Here is a 15,698-nt window from a genome sequence, read left to right on the forward strand (position 1 = left end):
TAAAATGGTGCAAGCTGTTCGAGATTCTGAAAAAAGTAGGGGTAAGCTATAGGGAGAGACGGGTCATATACAATATGTACAACAACCAAGAGGGAATAATAAGAGTGGACGATCAAGAACGAAGTGCTCGTATTAAGAAGGGTGTAAGACAAGGCTGTAGCCTTTCGCCCCTACTCTTCAATCTGTACAGCGAGGAAGCAATGATGGAAATAAAAGAAAGGTTCAGGAGTGGAATTAAAATACAAGGTGAAAGGATATCAATGATACGATTCGCTGATGACATTGCTATCCTGAGTGAAAGTGAAGAAGAATTAAATGATCTGCTGAACGGAATGAACAGTCTAATGAGTACACAGTATGGTTTGAGAGTAAATCGGAGAAAGAAGGTAATGAGAAGTAGTAGAAATGAGAACCGCGAGAAACTTAACATTAGGATTGATGGTCACGAAGTCAATGAAGTTAAGGAATTCTGCTACCTAGGCAGTAAAATAACCAATGACGGACGGAGCAAGGAGGACATCAAAAGCAGACTCGCTATGGCAAAAAAGGCATTTCTGGCCAAGAGAAGTCTACTAATATCAAATACCGGCCTTAATTTGAGGAAGAAATTTCTGAGGATGTACGTCTGGAGTACAGCATTGTATGGTAGTGAAACATGGACTGTGGGAAAACCGGAACAGAAGAGAATCGAAGCATTTGAGGTGTGGTGCTATAGACGAATGTTGAAAATTAGGTGGACTGATAAGGTAAGGAATGAGGAGGTTCTATGCAGAATCGGAGAGGAAAGAAATATGTGGAAAACACTTATAAGGAGAAAGGACAGGATGATAGGACATCTGCTAAGACATGAGGGAATGACTTCCATGGTACTAGAGGGAGCTGTAGAGGGCAAAAACTGTAGAGGAAGACAGAGATTGGAATACGTCAAGCAAATAATTGAGGACGTAGGTTGCAAGTGCTACTCTGAGATGAAGAGGTTAGCCAGGAAAGGAATTCGTGGCGGGTCGCATCAAACCAGTCAGTAGACTGATGACCAAAAAAAAAAAAAAAGTCACCCAAAGGCATCTGACACACACTCTCAGAACGTTTCCCATTCTACTGCCTTCCGCCTAGATGCCCTTCCTCAATTTCTCTCTCGCCCTGCCCCACTCGCCATTTAAATTCCTGCTGCTCCTACCGCACTGCGAAGACTTCATCTCTCAGAGTGTGGACATAAAAGTCCACTCTCTTTCATTAGTACCCAGATGCCTACCTACATTTTCTTTCTCGCAACCAAATTGCATTAATTTGTTTAATTGGCACTATCCGCCAGGCCCCACTACTTCCTTAAGAACAATAGCAGCTCCATTATCTACAGCAGGAGTCTCATAACGCCAGCACCAGAACCATCGCAGTCAGTCACCGACATACGAGGCTTGGATAAAAATTATTAGTAACACTAACGTAACATGAAGAATTTGCATCACATGACTTGCCCTCTGTCTGTTACTGATAGCGGAAGGTCCGTTGAAATAGCGCAGAGAGCAACAACGGCTGTTTTTGAGTCAGTGGATGTGGGTACTATCTGAAAGTGCGGGACGACAGTTCAAGCACCTTAACAGTATGTTAACAAAACACGAACAATGTGCGTGGATCAAGATTGAATTGCCATGTGATCAGAGGGCCCAACAGTGTTTCCTTCTGGCACTGAATCCCATCAGCCTTATGACAGTGCACGACGAGACACGACCAACCCCATGCAATTACTCGCTTTACGTAATTGTATCTGCATTCCTTCATCGTTTCCTATTTTTATTTTACATTTGATTGCGTTTAAAATCTGTGTTGCTAAAGAGTAGGTGCCCAGCAGGGAATGACAAACAATAAAGAAAGGAAGTAGCTACACTACTGGTCATTAAAAATGCTACAGACGCGAAATTTAACAGACAGGAAGAAGATTCTGTGATATGCAAATTATTAGCTTTTCAGAGCATTCACACAAAGTTGGCGCCGGTGGTGACACCTACCACGTGCTGACATGGGGAAAGTTTCCAACCGATTTCTCATACACAAACAGCAGTTGACCGGCGTTGCCTGGTGAAACGTTGTTGTGATGCCTCATGTAACGAGGAGAAATGCGTACCATCACGTTTCCGACTTTGATAAAGGTCGGATTGTAGCCTGGCGCGATTGCGGTTTATCGTATCGCGACATTGCTGCTCGCGTTGGTCGAGATCAAATGACTGTTAGCAGAATATGGAATCGGTGGGTTCAGGAGGGTAATACGGAACGTCGGGCTGGGTCCCAACAGCCTCGTATCACTAGCAGTAGAGATGACAGACATCTTATCCACATGGCTGTAACGGATCGTGCAGCCACGTCTCGATCCCTGAGTCAACAGATGGGGACGTTTGCAAAACAACAAGCATCCGCACGAACAGTTCGACGACGTTTGCAGCAGCAAGGACTATCAGGTCGGAGACCATGGCTGCGGTTACCCTTGACGCTGCATCACAGACAGCAGCGCCTGCGATGGTGCACGCAACGACGAACCTGGGTGCGCGAAAGGCAAAACGTCATTTTTTCGGTTGAATCCAGGTTCTGTTTACAGCATCATGATGGTCGCATCCGTGTTTGGCGACATTGTGGTGAACGCACATTGGAAGCGTGTATTCGTCATCGCCATATTGGCGTATCACCCGGCGTGATGGTATGGGGTGCCATTGGTTACACATCTCGGTCACCTCTTGTTCGCATTGACGGCACTTTGAACAGTGGACGTTACATTTCAGATGTGTTACGACCCGTGTTTCTACCCTTCATTCGATCCCTGCGAAACCCTACATTTCAGCAGGATAATGCAGGACCGCATGTTGCAGGTCCTGCACGGACCTTTCTGGATACAGAAAATGTTCGATTGCTGCCCTGGCCAGCATATTCTCCAGATCTCTCACCAACTGAAAATGTCTTGTCAATGGTGGCCGAGCAACTGGCTCGTCAGAATACGCCAGTCACTACTCTTGATGAACTGTGGTATCGTGTTGAAGCTGGATGGGCAGCTGTACCTGTACACGCCACCTAAGCTCTGTTTGACTCAATGCCTAGGCGTATCAAGGGCGTTATTACGGCCATAGGTGGTTGTTCTGGGTACTGATTTCTCAGGATCTATGCAGCCAAATTGCGTGGAAATGTAATCACATGTCAGTTCTAGTATAATATATTTGTCCAATGAATACCCGTTTATCATCTGCATTTCTTCTTGGTGTAGCAATTTTAATGGCCAGTAGTGTACATAGTGGCCCAAGTTGGTTAAGGCCGCTGTGGATCAGGGAGCCGAGTGGTGGTGTGGGAGTGTTCGGGTGTTCTGCCCGCAGGAGTCAGAATCAGTGATATCTGGGATAACGTATTATTCTCGGAATGAATACACCAAGAAATGTAAATGCCTTTTAGCATTGTGTAGCAAGTGGGCCTCAGCATTCTGTAGAGAGAATTGCTGATGAACCTCATCAGCGAGTCATAACGCTGGTGCCACAGGTCAGAGAGCGGCGGCTGCCCCGAAGGTGTGTGGGCTGGAGAGGGGCGGGTCTGCACCTCAGTGCTCTCATAGACGACCCGGCGTGCATTTAGATATGCATCCGACTAACGTGGTCCAGAGTACAGTCGTGTTGGACGGGCACTCGTCTCCCACCAGGGGACGACCAAGACTGCAACAGTTGCTCGTCAAATCGCCAGGGACGATTGGACGTTGTAGTGATGACAGCTAACAGACAATTCACGGACGACTTTCAGTAGGAGGAGCGCTTGTAGCATTACAGTTTTCTCCCCATTCGCGTTGTCCACGTAGTCTGCAACGGCAGACCGTGGCTGTTGCTTGAATCGGGATGGCCGTGTCTCAGCGTCGAAGTAAGGAAGCTTGTGGAAGGCGGGTCGACACCGACAGCTTAGCGTGGTTTCACAGAATCTCAATAAACCGTCATTCCTTCTGTTACTGGCGACACGAGCAGAATGGCGGCACGACTGGATGTTAATGGGAGCTTCGCAAGCCTGGTTACTTAAGCAGCAGAGTCCACGCCTATGATGTAGTGGCTCTAGGTGGATCGCTGAATTTGCTGCGGTTTACTTGTCTCGTCAGCGCTCCTTCATCATTCTGGTTAATCAGCAATTATTCTGAGTTCACGAGCTCGGATCTTTCTGCAGCGTTTGACAACTGCAGCGGCGCTCTGGTGCCTGGAGTTAAGGAGTGTTACGCCATTCTGCCATGTTATGATGTACTGGGTTGTTTGCTCCTTTCCTCCCTCACTCTGAGATTGTGTGGCAGCGGTCGACTAGTCTCGTGCCTTCTGATACGTCAGCGGTACACCCTGTTGACATACCAATTGACAAACTGGCCCTTAGCCGGGTCACTTGGCTCTGAGCTCGTTGGGTAGAAAATTCAAAAAATTTAGGCGTGCACACCGAATTCGTTCTGGAGCGCAAGAGATATTAAAGCAGACTACTCAATTCTGTATCGACCTATTCTCATATTCTTCCTGAGATAGTGTCCCAATCTACAGTCATCGACCTCCCCCCTACGCCTCACTGCAGCTCCACTTGAAACAAATTCCTGATAATCCAAACTTCAGAAACAATATGATTCGTCATCTCACTGGAACAATGCTGCACAATACTGCCCGAATAGCTAGAAGGTGCAATGTGGCAGAGCTTACCTGTCGTGACCTCCTTCAGTGGTTCATACAGAATTCTGGGCATGTGCCATAGCAGTGCCATTTAACAATATTATACACTGAAGAGCCAAAGAAACTGTTACACCTGTCCAATATCGTGTAGGGCTCCCACGAGCATGCAGAAGTGTCGCAACACGACGTGGCATGGATTCGGCTAATGTCTGAAGTAGTGCTGGAAGGAATGGCAACAATGAATCCTGCAGGGCTGTCCATAAATCCGTATGAGCACGACGGGGTGGAGATCTCTTCTGAACAGCACGTTGCAAACCATACCAGATACGCTCAACAATGTTCAAGTCTGGGGAGTTAGGTGGCCAGTGGAAGTCTTTAAACTCAGAAGAGTGTTCCTAGAGCGACTCTGTAGCAATTCTGGACGTGTGGGGTGTCGCATTGTCCTGCTGAAATTGACCAAGTCCGACGGAATGCACAATGGACATGAATGGATGCAGGTGATCAGACAGGATGCTTACGTACGTGTCACCTGTCAGAGTCGTATCTAGACGTATCTGGGGCTCATACCATTACAACAGCACCCGCCCCACATCATTACAAAGTCTCCACCACCTTGAACAGTGCCCTGCTGACATGCAGGATCCTAGATTTATGAGGTTGTCCCCATACGCGTACACGTCCACCCGCTCGATACAATTTGAAACGAGAGTCGTCCGAATAGGCAACGTGTTTCCAGTCATCAACAGTCCAATGTTGGTGTTGACGGGCCCAGGCGAGGCATAAGACTTTGTGTCGTGCAGTCATCAAGGGTACACGAGTGGGCCTTCGGCTCAGAAAGCCCATATCGATGATGTTTGGTTGAATGGTTCGCACGCTCACACTTGTTAATGGCCTAGCATTGAAATCTGCAGCAATCTGCGGAAGGGTTGCACGTTGAACGATTCTCTACGGTCGTCGTTATTCCCGTTCTTGGAGGATCTTTTTCCGATTGCAGCGATGTCGGAGATTTTATGTTTTATCGGATTGTTGATATTCACGATACACTCATAAAATAGTCGTACGGGAAAATCCCTACTTCATCGCTACCTCCTAGGCGCTGTGACGCACCGCTCGTGCGCCGACTTTAACACAAGTTCAAACTCACTGAAATCTTGCTAACTTGCCATTTTAGCAGCAGTGACAGGTCTAACAATTGCGCCAGACACTTGTTGTCTTATATAGGCGTTGCCGACCGCAGAGCCGCATTCTGCCTGTTTACGTATCTCTGTATTTGAATACGCCTGCCTATACAATTTTCTTTGTCGCTTCAGTGTATATTGTCAAACATTATCTATCAGGTGTGGCTCTTGCCTCCATTTAACGTGCCTTTTGACTTGTCAGAACATGCAGTGTTGTTATCGTCTTGCATTGTGTTGTGTAGTGATCCGTTGTTTGCCGCTATCGTCTCCAACTTTGATGTTTCTTTCATTTACGGTGTCGCTGCCAAAGAGGAAAACTTTCGTAAAATGTGCATACGGGTATCATATCCTCAGTGTAAGCAAGAATTCGAGAAGCAAGTCCTACCATTGGCGAGATTTTAACTGAGCAAAATGAAATGTACATTGAACCCAAAAAAAATGCATTTGAAATGTGTACTGAACCAAATGTAATATGTATCAAACCAAAAAATGCATTTCAGTAATTGCATACACCAATATTAATAAACTATTTATACAGTAGCTACTGACACCATGGACAACAGACGTGGAATTTGACAGCTATTACTCCGGAAATTTCAGTACGCTGATGTTTTTCACAGTTACAATGTTGACGTAATTGTATCATGAACAACTATACAGCAGAAAATTTTGAAGTATCCAAATACGTTCCTCGTAGAATAAACAAAGATTATCTCATGAACATTTCGAAAGAAGTAAAAATTTACAGATTTAAAAGAAAATCCAAAAGTAGACATCGGCTGTAAACAATGATAAGAGAAAATTTGGTTGTTTTGGGAAACTGTGCAGGAACGTTTCAATAAAATCTCACAAACAAGATATTTCAACTACATCTACTGTGATTTTTTTATTCAGGTAAGTCACATTTTCAAATATTTGAGGTAGAAAAACACTTTAAAAATCATAAATTCTACCCACAACTTTATTCTTGAAGATACGTCTGTGGGGTTTGTTTACTTGCAAACGCAGTTATGTTTCGTTAACTCGCCCAGCTAGTAAACAACGCCAAATCAATGCAAACTCATGTTAAGGGACCTGTGAAACCCATCACAAATACAAATTTAAATGGTCCGCCGTGTTTTAATTTATGATTAAGAAGCTCATTACATTTTTTTGCTTAATAAAATATACCAGCTTAAAAATAATTCTATGATTGAGCAGAATACAAAATTAATTTTGTTGTCGTCTTACTGCAGCAACATAAACAATGTTAAGGATGGTCCTTAACATCTCTGCCCTCACACTGTCGCATAAATTCACGTAAACTATTGTAAGGGACACAATCTTGTTTATTTGTTTAAATAATCATTTATATTTACATCACATTTATGTGATTATCAACAAATTTTGAAGCGCATTTGCGTTCAGGAACATACTCATTATCTGAGACGTAATCATCTATATCATACTCGGATTTGTACAAACTGCTCCTGAAAAGATTTTCCTTGCACGAACACCGCACAAGTTACTACTAGACGCAGCCATGTTTTTTGGCACTTATCGCTGTTTGTAGGTACACAGCTTGACGAAGTTGCCATTAGTGAGAATCTCAGAGGTAGAGCTGCTATTTCTCAGTTTATAGTGGGAAAACTCAATAAAAACGAATGAAGCGCATCAAGTACTATGTTTTACATGCAACAACAGATACAGAATGTAAGAGTATTAAGCGGAGTAAATTTAGATTCGTACCACTACCTCGCCGAAATAATACTGGAATTTCTACCCAGGAACACTAAGAAAACCAAGACACTCAAGCTTAATAAGGTTAATGTACAGAAATTTTCAACTTCAGCAACTGGAAGCACTATAATGTCACAGTTGAAACGAGCTGAGGTTCAAACGAGTAAAAGTTGCAATAGAGATAGCTCTATAGCTAAAAAGGAAGTAACATGCAAGATGGATAACGCACTTTTATGAAGCAGTAATGCGGAAACAGACAGTATGTCTAAAGTGGAATTTGCAAACTACACATGACAACAGAATGAGTTCATAGAGCAATGGAATCAGCTTCCAGAATCACCAGAAAAGAAAAAACGACGGTTCAGAAAGGACTAATTAATACACTTGGATGAAGACTTCAGGAAGAACAATTCCAGAAATTTCTGCAAAAGCTCTAAATGGAATCCTTGCTGTTGTAGTCCATCAAACCTTCCATTCAAAGAACCAGACAGGACGATTTCCTACATTGATGTAGACAACTGCCACCTTCCGGCAAATTACTATGAAATCTCACTAACTCTGAACCAACTGATAAATTCTTTACGTATCAAGATCACATACAGGTACCAAAATCTCAATCACAGAACATAGAAGAAGTGATAGACATTATCCAGTCCTTGAAAACCAACAAAGCATGTGGGGAATATTCAACAGTAGCAGAACTATGGGAGAAAACTGGAGATAGGACTGTAAGCAAGTTGACAAAGATATTACAAAACATTTGAGAGACTGAAACATTACCTAGAGATTAGAATGCTTCTGTGATTCGTTCCTTGGATAAGAAATGAAACTTGGTTACAACAATAATTATCGAGGGATCTCGCTGATAACTGTAACATATGAGATTGCCTCTAACGCCACAGTAAACAGCATAATCCTAACTAAACACAACTAGGAGAACATCAGGGGCGACTTAGAAGAGAATGTTGTTGTACTGAATTGACACTCAACGTGAAGTCGTTACTACAACAAGTGAAAATGGCTGGTAAGAAGTCTATTATCTTTTTTGGTTCTAGGTGGCGTACAACTCGATTGAGTTACTATCACGAAGATCCTCCAGGAACTGGGACCGGACCAGATACGCATAATGTTATCCAGCAGTCTGTAAACAACACTAGATCACGAGTAAAGTTCATAGAAACTCTTTCAAGAAGTTTTGAAACCAAGGCAAGAGTAAGGCAGGGGAAAGTCTGTCACCTCTTTTCTTTACCCGTGCACCGCAGAAGATAATAAGAGAGTCTGGAAAGAAGTTAGCTATAAAGGAACTTCCAAATATTAGCTGCCTTTGGTTTATTGTCGATGTCTGTCAGTTGCTAACGACCTGGGAATTCTATCTAATTCAAAAGAAACGTCACTGAAGTAGTTCTGTGTTCTCAGACAACAAACAGCTAAGGTAGGTCTAAACATGTCACTTTAAAAAATTAAAAAATAAAAATACGTCCCGAACATCAGTGATACTCTATGCACACTGCACCTGGAACATGGAATAATCAAGAAAAGCGACAGGTTTAAATGCCTGGGAGATTGGCTGTAACCGAATCTTTCCGAAAGAATAGCATTATCAACTCGAGAACACAAGCTGGAAATGACATACCAACTGAAGAAGAGCAAACATAACAAAAAGTGTGCCTCCCGTAACACAAAAATTAAACCCTAACAGACACATAGCCGCCTTGAAATCCTATAAAGGTATGCGTCAGAGTGTCTAGTACTCAACACAGAGGGTCTCACAAACTCCAGGGCAGAAACATGATGAGGAAGATACTGGGGCCAGTCAAGGAAGGTAAAGCATATAAAACAAAATCAAATTAGGAGTTCTATAAATACGGTGAAAAAATCATGTATCGAAGAAACATCGGAGCCTGAGGATGCACAACATCAAAACCTATACCAGACACAATAGCTGCATAACGTAGTCCTTAGTTGGCCTACACGAAACAACCAGGAAAAAGTGACAGTAGTACATCAGATGACTCTGTTTAGAAATTCGTGATTGGAGTAGAAGGACCTAGTTACAAGGAAGTCTTCAGGCTCCTCTTAAACTGAATTTTACTTTTAGCTGAACTTTTATAACTGCTAACAAGTTATTGACAATTTGTACTCCTGAATAGTGAACCTCTTTTAGGACTAAAGTAAATGCCTTTTAAGTATTTATGTCGGTTGTTCCTAGCACTGATTTTGTAAACTGAGATGATTATTGGAAGTAGGAATGTGTTATTTACAACAAATTTCGTTAACAATTAAATATACTGGTAGCAGTAGTTAATATATCCAGTTCCTTGAACAGGTTCCTACGTGATGTTCGTGGATTCACACCACAAATAATGTGTATTACCCCCCTTTTTGGGCTCTAAAAATTTTTGCTTGACCTGAACAGTTACACCAAAATATGATACCATATGACTTACGGGGTAAAAGTAAGCAAAGTATAACGGTTTCTTTTTTTTTCACCTATGTCTAACAAAATTCACAATGCAAATAATAAACGGTGTACAAGTTTTAGCAGTTTGGTGATATGCTTCTCACAGACAAATTTATTATCAACTTGTAATCTCAGGAATGCAATACCGCCAACCTCTTCTACCTGCACTTCTTCTTACTTTATGCAAAGGCTGAATGGAAACCTCTTACATGTTCTGAAATGTAAGTAGTGAGTTTTTCAAAGTGTAATGACAGTGAGTTGGCTATAAACCATTCATGATCAGGTGGCTAAGAAGTCACCTGCATATTATCTTTTATAACAGTCTGGTAAAAGTGACTGGTCTCCAGTATGATGGCATTTTTTATCCCTTTTCTTGAAGAGATATTTAATGTCAGCATACTTCAGCCAATCAGAAAATGTTACAGTGATAAAAGATTGGTTGCACGAATAGTAAGAATTTACACAACTCACAAGAACATTCCTTCTAATTAGCCTTGTTGATATTTCTTCTTAACCTCCAGTATGCTTTAATTTTAAAGATTTCATTATGAATGTTATTCCTCCTGGTGAAATAATTTTCATATTCGTGTAGCTGAAGTTATTTATAAAGCCTAGTTTCAGATAATCTAGGGCATTATTTACTGACCCTGACAATCCCATAAACATCATTCCAGTTCATACTTTGAGCTACTCAGTTTTTGATAGTTTAAGGATTTAAACATGGAGCTGAACGTCAGGGTCTATTAGGCTGTTGATTATTGGTTTTTTGCTGTGGTTTTGTTCCTTTGGGTTTCGTATAAAGATATTATCAATGACTGTCTTAGAATATTTAGTTATCCGAGTTTGAAAGTTTACTGTATGAATTAGAGTGAATGAGAGATGTTACTGGCTGTTGAAAATGATTACTGGAAGAATTTTTAAGAGAAACTATGGTAAAATCACCACCACTCACAGTTTCTCTGGTTTATACTGTTAAATACGTCAATAGAGCTGCTAGACGATTTATGAACAGGTGATAATTTCCTGCAAGTGCTTAGTATATAGTTACTATTCTCTGAGGATCTGTTATGGAATTCCATTTTTGTTGGACATGCTTCCAGATACTGCTCTGGGCATAATTGATTAATTTCATGAATTTAAAGCAGTTTCTAATACATGAGAGAACCCCTCTTCTCTCTGTATCAGTAGTGAGAATCTAACTTAAATCCTTAAATATTTAATACGTCTACTACGAGTGGTTGTACGATGTTCAGCTGGGTTAGATAATGCAAGAAACTGCAAAAAGGTGGGAATTTAAGGAGATGGGACCTGGATAAACTGAAAGAACCAGAGGTTATAGAGAGTTTCAGGGAGAGCATAAGGGAACAATTGACAGGAATGGGCGAAAGAAATACAGTAGAAGAAGAATGGGTAGCTCTGAGGGATGAAGTGGTGAAGGCAGCAGACGATCAAGTAGGTAAAAAGACGAGGGCTAATAGAAATCCTTGGGTAACAGAAGAAATATTGAATTTAATTGATGAAAGGAGAAAATATAAAAATGCAGTAAATGAAGCAGGCAAAAAGGAATACAAACGTCTCAAAAATGAAATCGACAGGAAGTGCAAAATGGCTAAGCAGGGATGGATAGAGGACAAATGTAAGGATGTAGAGGCTTGTCTCACTAGGGGTAAGATAGATACTGCCTACAGGAAAATTAAAGAGACCTTTGGAGAGAAGAGAACCACTTGTATGAATATCAAGAGCTCAGATGGAAACCCAGTTCTAAGCACAGAAGGGAAGGCAGAAAGGTGGAAGGAGTATATAGAGGGTTTATACAAGGGCGAAGTACTTGAGGACAATATTATGGAAATGGAAGAGGATGTAGATGAAGATGAAATGGGAGATAAGATACTGCGTGAAGAGTTTGACAGAGCACTGAAAGACCTGAGTCGAAACAAGGCCCCGGGAGTAGACAACATTCCACTAGAACTACTGATGGCCTCGGGAGAGCCAGTCATGACAAAACTCTACCATCTGGTGAGCACGATGTATGAGACAGGCGAAATACCCTCAGACTTCAAGAAGAATATAATAATTCCAATCCCAAAGAAAGCAGGTGTTGACAGATGTGAAAATTACCGAACTAGCAGTTTAATAAGTCACAGCTGCAAAATACTAACGCGAATTCTTTACAGACGAATGGAAAAACTGGTAGAAGCCGACCTCGGGGAAGATCAGTTTGGATTCCGTAGAAATGTTGGAACACGTGAGGCAATACTAACCTTACGACTTATCTTAGAAGAAAGATTAAGAAAAGGCAAACCTACGTTTCTAGCATTTGTAGACTTAGAGAAAGCTTTTGACAATGTTAACTGGAATACTCTCTTTCAAATTCTGAAGGTGGCAGGGGTAAAATACAGGGAGCGAAAGGCTATTTACAATTTGTACAGAAACCAGATGGCAGTTGTAAGAGTCGAGGGGCATGAAATGGAAGCAGTGGTTGGGAAAGGAGTGAGACAGGGTTGTAGCCTCTCCCCGATGTTATTCAATCTGTATATTGAGCAAGCAGTAAAGGAAACAAAAGAAAAATTCGGAGTAGGTATTAAAATTCATGGAGAAGAAGTAAAAACTTTGAGGTTCGCCGATGACATTGTAATTCTGTCAGAGACAGCAAAGGACTTGGAAGAGCAGTTGAACGGAATGGACAGTGTCTTGAAAGGAGGATATAAGATGAACATCAACAAAAGCAAAACGAGGATAATGGAATGTAGTCAAATTAAGTCGGGTGATGCTGAGGGAATTAGATTAGGAAATGAGACACTTAAAGTAGTAAAGGAGTTTTGCTATTTAGGGAGTAAAATAACCGATGATGGTCGAAGTAGAGAGGATATAAAATGTAGACTGGCAATGGCAAGGAAAGCGTTTCTCAAGAAGAGAAATTTGTTAACATCGAGTATAGATTTAGGTGTCAGGAATTCGTTTCTGAAAGTATTTGTATGGAGTGTAGCCATGTATGGAAGTGAAACATGGACGATAACTAGTTTGGACAAGAAGAGAATAGAAGCTTTCGAAATGTGGTGCTACAGAAGAATGCTGAAGATAAGGTGGGTAGATCACGTAACTAATGAGGAGGTATTGAATAGGATTGGGGAGAAGAGAAGTTTGTGGCACAACTTGACTAGAAGAAGGGATCGGTTGGTAGGACATGTTTTGAGGCATCAAGGGATCACAAATTTAGCATTGGAGGGCAGCGTGGAGGGTAAAAATCGTAGAGGGAGACCAAGAGATCAATACACTAAGCAGATTCAGAAGGATGTAGGTTTCAGTAGGTACTGGGAGATGAAGAAGCTTGCACAGGATAGAGTAGCATGGAGAGCTGCATCAAACCAGTCTCAGGACTGAAGACCACAACAACAACAGATAATGGATTCTCAAACTTTTCCTCAGATGGAACACTTCGACAGTCCTGTTACTCTGATGAAACGCTTTGTTTATTTTGAAGGTTAATGAAAATGTTTAAAAAAATAAGCAATGATGTTTTATTCTGTGATTACTACGATTTTAAATCGCAATTAACAACACAGAAATCATAATAAAATTTTGAAAAATAATTAGCATCATCAAAATATCGAGACCATGTTATTAATAGTTTCTCATGGAGCACTTCTTCACTTCCTGCGGACAACGAGTGTTCATTGGAACACAGATTGGAAAATTAAGGGTTAGATGCATCTAATTCATCAACGGAGATGAATAGGTCATCAATTATGCTTTTGAGTCCTCTGACGTTTTGGTGTGATTAGGATACCTGATTTTGCATGCTGACTGAGCTATAACTGGATGAACAAAAAATATTCTTAGACTTTCAGAAAATTTTCTGTTAAGAGCTGTTCGGGTGGAAGCTGCATGCTAATATCGGCCTGTTTTTTAGCTATTTTGCCAAATTGACTGTTTCTTTCGACCCTAATGTCTGTTGAAACTCGTTTTCTTTCTCCCTACGAATGCCAAGGAGCCTTACACACAGAGGTAATTTATGAAAACGTCTTTTTAACGTTTCTGTTGTCGACCCCGTAAAACAAGATACAGCAAAGAACGATTGATCGGGTGTCTAATGCCACACATGCTATAGAGATACAATAAGAAGAACTGAAAATATTTCTTCATTAATTTCAGCTATTAGTCTCAAAGCAATGCGACTCTCTTCGAAGCAACTCTATAAGTATGCGGCCACCAAAGGCAAGGTTAGAGCCCACCCCTATTATATAGCCTTCGAAATCCGGTATTCCTTCTGAATCGTCCGTACTTTCCGTGACCAGTCCCTGTACTCCCAAGATAACCCTACAACACGTCCAGAGCAGTGATTTCGTCAAAAGGCCAACACGGCTCTCTGCGCAGCTGACGCGTGTTCCACTCCCGTCTGACAGTAATTTCTCTACAGAGAAGAGCGGGGCCCTGCCTCACGCCGCAAGACGTGCCCAGAGTTGCTTCCCACTCTTCGACGGCGCGCAGGCACAGCGGGAAGAGCCGGTGGGAGTCTTCGCACATCCTCTGAGACTCTGCGGACTCGGCAATCGACTGCTGCGGCCATTTTCTACGGATCTCGGAAACTCTACTTCTGAAAGTCACTAAATTTTTTCTGCGTCCGTACGTGTCCCCCGTTCTTTTGTAATGTGGTATTACGCTACACGAAAAAAGTGTGTAACGTTCCCTGGCAAACTCGCGCTATTAATGAACAAGAGGTTATTTGTACCATATACGCCGCTCTGAGCAAGTTGTATGTACCGTAATTAATGAACAAAAATTATTACTGAATTTTGTGTAAAAGACATTTGTTATTATCGTAATATTTTTTGTAGTAATATTCTCTCTGTATTTAGGATAGTAATTTTTCTATATTTATTATGTGATTGTGAAATGTGTCCGTATCTGCGATAACAGAGATGTGAAATTTAGCCAGAGGAGAATAATATTGTCAAATTACAAAGAAATGTTAATAGTCAGCAGTAGTATAAAAGAACCATGTACAGCGTATTCTTTGGTCTTCTCTGTGTAGAGCTGAATGCGAGAGGAAGCTGTGTCGAAGCGATTTATAAATGGGTAGACTTCTTTTGTCTCTGTCTAGATTTAGCCGCCATTAGAGGAGGCGTTACAAATTAATGTGAGTTGAATTATTGTTGGATCTAAATATATCAGAATTTATCAAAATTGTGTATAATTAATGTAAATTAGCTTGCCCATGTCATCTATAAAATTTCTTTAAAGAATTTTCAGCATTTTTAGCGGTGTTGCTGGGATGTGCCGCGACCGATCGATTTGCAGCGGCGGCACATTTAAAAAATTGTTCCGCTAAAGGAAAAATCAACCAAACCCGTAAATCGGGAACAGATAGATAAAAATTAACAGTGAATTAAGAAAATGTTCTTCTTTTACAGTGATCCTGAGACTGATGAATTTTTAAACTAATTATATGTTTGTGCATTCGTAGGCGGATAGTTAATGTTAGTTAACATTGGAATTTAACAATTTTAGTTCTTTCAAATAACTTAAATGTATAGCGAAGTAGGTTTGATCAGCGATAATTAAATGTCGGCTTGGCAATAATTAACCATTTTCTGCTAATAGAGATAATCTTGTGTTCCATAGCTAACGCCGGGATAGAATTCAGTAATTATTTAAGTACAAAAACAAAAACCCACTGCATTTAGA

Source organism: Schistocerca nitens, chromosome 2 (genome assembly GCF_023898315.1).
Source record: "Schistocerca nitens isolate TAMUIC-IGC-003100 chromosome 2, iqSchNite1.1, whole genome shotgun sequence".
NCBI lineage: Eukaryota > Metazoa > Arthropoda > Insecta > Orthoptera > Acrididae > Schistocerca > Schistocerca nitens.